Below are 6000 nucleotides of genomic sequence, written 5' to 3' on the forward strand. Positions count from 1 at the left end.
AGAAAACCAACCAACCAAACAAAATATATAGTTAAAAGAATTGGAGAACTGTTGAGTAAAACAAATCCAGAGGCCATATCTTAGAGAGTAAGTAGGGAAGCCGGCAGAGGTGTGAAGGACCTCTATCTTTCTTCCTCTCTATAGTTACATGTTTATTCATAGTGCTAATCCTCTCAGAGGAGCAAAGAACAAAGTCCAACATTATATGACTGGAATATGATAGAAAAAAGACTTGAAGGGGAAATTCTGGCTCTGATTACATGCTTTTGGTTGTTAGGCTACACTAACTGCTAATTAAAAAATAATAATAATAATAAGACCAGTGTGAAGGAAACAAAAATGTACTTCTAGTTAAGAGAAACTCAGGTGAAAGAAAATGCATACCATTTTCAGTTTCATAAAGATGTCAGTTTTCTCTCAATTAAATTTTAGTTTTAATGTCATACCAATAGGCTTTTGTTTTCTGTTTTAAGCTAGACATAACTTATCTAACTTTTCATGGGGAAAACAAAACTCAATAATGATCAAGAAATGCCTTGATAAAGGTTACATATCAAACCACTGTGTAACATCTAAATTATTCAATCAATTATGTCAATTGGAAAGAACCTCAGAAAGAGTAATTATTCATACTAAATTCCATGATTAATTCAAGATGAATTATGTTTAAACAAAATGTAAATAATGATTATTTCTTTATATCTGGGGAGAAAATCTTTCTAATTATAGAAACTATAAAAGATAGATTTGTTGTTTAATACTAAAAATATCCTATTACAAAAAAAAGAGAAGTATGTATAATATGTGATATATTTAATTTTTAGACTTTTATGTACTATTAAAAACTATAAGTTAAGATTCACAATTTACATACTTGGAAAAGGGCAAAACCCTAAACTATTAGAAATTAATGTTAAAAAAAAACAGTAAAAAGACGAGTGGAGAATATGAACACATAGAAGAGACACTGAAATGACTTAAAAGCTATGAAAAACAGCACATAATAGAAAAATGTAATTTAATATTCTCCTATGACATTTTTCCCACTTATCACATGGACAAATTTCCACATTACATTTCATTCATTAAAATTAGGGGGGAAAGAGGCCATCTCATGATTACTCATTAACATGTAACTAATGTGATTTACATTGAGAAATGGGAAGATCCATTAAGATTTTTTATACAGTATACCCCTTGACTCAGAAGTTTTACTTCCCAGAACTTATAGAACAGAATCTTACACACATAAGCAAAGATTAATTAGATCATGGTTTCTAACAACATTGAAAACAATTTTAATATTAATTCATAGAATACTAACATAATAAATTAAGATCCAGCCACAGAGCTGAATGTTTAGTACTTTGTAATAGGAAAAATTATAATAGAAAAAAACATTGTATCTTAAAGTATAATCTTAAGAGGTTATGTAAAATTACCACAGAAAATTAATCAAAGTTATTAATCAACCTCTATTTAGCAACATAAAGGTCACAAAGAGGTAGAGATAAAAACTTCTTAGGAATAGGTAGAATCATTGATACACCACTACTATCTTCAAATCAATCTTAAAAGCAAAATATTCCACTTTCTTTTAAAAAAGAGGGCAAAAACCACATGTGGCTAGCTTCTTCCCTCAATCAATATCTGATAGTTCCATCAAATAGAGAGATGGGTGTATCTGAAATGTTTAAAAGAAAATGTTTTAAATGAGAATCACTGGCAGATGTAAGTAGTTATATAGTGGTGATTTTTGAGAAATGCCATGCAGAGCTTCAGAGGCATGGGCAATTTGGATGAAGGGTATATCTATGAAAGAAAAGAAGAAACCATGTTGCTCCATACCTGTAACTCACTGTTCTAGCAGCATAAGTAATTTAGTGTTTCAGAATTCTGTTACTTGCAGTGTTAGCATTTGAAGTCACCATTTTATAAAAACCTACATTTTTAAATTAAGATTGAAAGATTTTCCTTTCTGGGAAGTAGGAGTGGGACATAAATGAATGGACTAATTAATTGCAGCTAAAACAGCTGAGAACAATAAGAGAATGTTATCATTTTAAGAACTATTGCTATTGTCATAACCAAAGTGTGTAATATAATGGCCTAGATGAGAGAAAGCCTAGTAAATCATCAAGACAAAACTATTTAATTTGTATTCATCATGGAACCCATCATAGATTGTAGATAATTCACACAAATATAAATTGTAATACTATTCTTAAACAAGAATTTTTAAGTAGAAATGCAGAACTCAACATTTGATATTATGTACAACTAGCAAAAAAGGCACAGGAGTATAGATTATGATAAATTATTCAAGTTATGTATATATGTGCAAATCAATGAAGTTCTGAAAACTGAATTCTGTAAAAGTAGCACATAAGTTACAAGACAATATAGTCCTCAGCAGAAATGAGATATTACATAGTTAGAAATGTAAATAGGTGAAAGTTCTAGTCTTTATCAATGTTTACAGGTACTAGAGTGATTAAAAATGAGAATACTATATACTTTACTCAATTTTAAGCAAAAATCAAAAATGACAGTGCATTTGGGAATAAGAATCTTCCATTATTCTGTCTTAAATGGTTGTTGATTCATAAGAGGGAAAAACTATAGTGTTAACTGAAGAGATGTATTTATCCAATTATAAATTCCTTAAAAAACAATACATTTGTTATTTAGTAGAAGAACAGAAGCTTAAATTATGCAGTGGTTTTTTATTCAATTAAAGATGTAGATCCAAGTAAGCTAACATCAAATGACCAAATCAAACTGACAATTTCTTTCTTTCTTTTTTTTTTTTTGTAAGATTTTATTTATTTATTTGACAGACAGAGATCACAAGTAGGCAGAGAAGCAGGGAGAGAGAGAGGGTGAAGCAGGTTCCCCACTGAGCAGAGAGACCGATGTGGGACTCGATCCCAGGACCCTGGGATCATGACCTGAGCCGAAGGCAGAGGCTTAACCCACTGAGTCAACCTAGGCACCCCCAAACTGACAATTTCAAGGCTTTTTCTATTACTGTGTTTTTTGTTTAGGTTTTTAAGATTTTATTTATTTGAGAGAAAGAAAGAGAGTGCAAAGGATCAAGGAGGAGAGATGGAGGAAGAAGGTAAAGGGAGAAGGAGGCTCCCTGCTGAGGGGGAGCCCAACTCCAGAGGCTGGATCCAAGGACCTTGAAATCATGATCTTAGCCAAGTCAGCCACTTAAAAGACTAAGCTACCCAGACACCCCTTATCTTTTTATTTTATTTTATTTTTTTAAGTGAGCAATAAGGAGAAAGCTAGGACCTTTTCTAACATTTATCACTTAAGTGCCAAACATTAGGATAATTGGAATTACTAATTATCTTAATCTATCTAGGATGCAATAACCAAACCCCACAAACTGGTAGCTTTCAAAAAACAGAAATTTATTTCTCATAGGTTCTGGGAGCTGAGAAGTCTGACATCAGTGGGCGAGCATGGTCAGGTGAGGGCCCTCTCCCATGCTGCAGACTTTTTGCTATCCTTAATGTGGTGGAAAAGCCTAGGGAGAACTATGGGATCTCTTTAACGAGACCACTAAAATTCATGAGGGCTCTATTCTCTTTGCCTAATCATCTCTCAAAGACCCCATCCACTAATGCCATCACCTCTGGGGGCTAGGATTTCAACCTGAATCGAGTGCAGGACATCAACATACTGACCATGGTGCCAATCTAAACTAACAATAAATTGTCCATATTTTCAAAAGTCACAACATTGATATGATAAAGAATTTGGTAATTTCAGTAATGTCACAAGTAACACATTATTCAAGATATTTTACTCATTCTAATAAAATGGTCTTTGTATTCAAATTAAAAGACTTCCTATAGCAATTTAGGGTCAATTTAGTGAAACAGAGTATTTCAGATTAACACATCTTGCCCCCGCCCCCAGGAAAAATAAAACATAAAAGAACATGACAAGTAGAGAAAAAAGACCAGTGATATTAAAGAGGCCAAAAGAAGCCCTGACTTCAGGGGTGCCTGGGTGGCTCAGTGGGTTAAACCTCTGCCTTAGCTCAAGTCATGATCTCAGGATCCTGGGATCAATCCCCACATCTGGTTCTCTGCTCAGCAGGGAATCTGCTTCCCATACCCCCTTTGCCTGCCTCTCTGCCACTTGTGATCTCTCTTTTTCTCTGTCAAATAAACAAATAAAATCTAAAAAAAAAAAAAAAGTCTGACTTCAATACCTAAAAATACAAATACTTTTATTTTTGATGACTCAAAGAGGAACTACTATTTTTGTAATTATGTATTCTCTTAAGGTTTCTCCATTCAATCCTCAGAGGAATGCAAGGTAAGTATTATTTTCAGTGAAGAAGCTTAAAAATATAATAGCATTTTTTGACTGCTCTGAAGTAGGTAAATCGTATCTGCCTTGAACTGGTTCTTTTGGTTTCACAGCTATATTCTCTCCTTTAATTCACCATATCCCTTGGTGAAAGGTATGTCCAGTTGAGACAACAGTTTATTCAATAATATTTGCTGATGGTATATTCTGAGCCAGAGGTAATGTTACAATTTGAGAATTTGAGGTGAAAAAAAAAAAGGCATATTTTTGCCCTTATCAGTTTGAGTATCAGTCAATGCCCTTGCTTATCTTGCTTCAAAGTTGCCATCACAGTATTAAAACTCAGATGTTGACTTTTCTCGTGGTCAAAACCCATTATGTTCTTCAGTTCTTTTAAAATACGGACTCAGCAAGAATTTCATTGTACACCTTTCACTGAAACAGCACTTTAGCTCTGTAATTGATGCCTTTCTGGTTTTCATACACCCTGATTTTCATGTCTGAAGAATAGCATTTCATGCAATGATTGATTTCATAGTTTATCCATGTTCCGAAAGGCTGGCTTGTATTTCCCCCAAACTATAAAAAAGTTCCCATATAAATCTGAATTTCAGTCTTCTGATTGATGAAAATACACATTTATTAACATTTGTATAATACAAAAGATATTTACTATATCAATATGAATTCACCTAAGTCAGGAATTTACTTATAAAATGTTTACATAGAAATATATATTTATATAATATGAAATAATTTCTTCTGGAGAATATGTCATAATGTTTCAGTCAATTTTCTAGTTTTTTTTCCCCTCTTTTGTGTGACAAGTTCAATATCCCTGACTCGAATTTCTCTTATTACCTGTAACTGGGGCAAGCTCCATGGACATCTGGCCCTTTGCAGAAGCAAGGAAAGTTTCTCAGCCCTTGTCAATCCACGTCTGTCTGTCTGTCAAACCACTGTCTTTTTTTTTTTTTTATTATACCTGGTATAGAACATTTTACTGAGCCAGATTGTGATGAAATTAAGAAGAGGTATTATTGATTCCTTATCAGGGTAATATGCGCTGCTTCATTATTAAACTCATCATTTACCTTTCCAAGTAAAATAGAACAAATGAAACACCACAGTATGACTCTTAGGGACACCTGTGGTTCATTTTCAAATGGTCATTCATTAGTTCTGTAATACTTACAACTTTATCTCTTAATATCCTTAGTTTTCCTATTTGTAAAATGGGGATAATTAATTATACCTATGAAACATTATTTCTGTAAGGAATGAAAGGGTGAAATTCAGCAGTATGTTTAATATGTTTAACATAGTGACTAGAATTCAATAAAAAGTCAACCATTTCTCATGCTACTATTATACAGATTTTGTATCAAATTCATGTTCAAAATGTGTCAATTTAAAAATGCCAAATTTTACAATTAGTTGAGAAATAATAAAGATAAAAGTATTTTAAAACATGGAATGTTGGTACATATCCTTGAACTTAAAGCTGTTATCTTTGACTCTGAAATCATCAAGACACATCAAGAACTCACTAGTATGACACCTGTCATGCTTTGTTAGAAGCACATTTAAAAGTTCCATTTAAATTTCAGATGATAAAGAGGACATTATGTGATTCTGAAAGCACTGAAATAAATATCAAGTGCCATC

The 6000-nt window shown here is 32.7% G+C and overlaps 1 pseudogene; it reads right to left on the reverse strand.

The window, feature by feature from the left end:
* LOC101680886 overlaps positions 1-5221 on the reverse strand; it is a 100208-nt pseudogene extending 94987 nt beyond the window's left edge.
* Positions 5222-6000: the final 779 nt, after the last annotated feature.

The sequence above is a fragment of the Mustela putorius genome, unplaced genomic scaffold, assembly GCF_011764305.1.
Source record: "Mustela putorius furo isolate JIRA1106 unplaced genomic scaffold, ASM1176430v1.1 tig00000083_pilon_pilon_pilon, whole genome shotgun sequence".
NCBI classification, from domain to species: domain Eukaryota; kingdom Metazoa; phylum Chordata; class Mammalia; order Carnivora; family Mustelidae; genus Mustela; species Mustela putorius.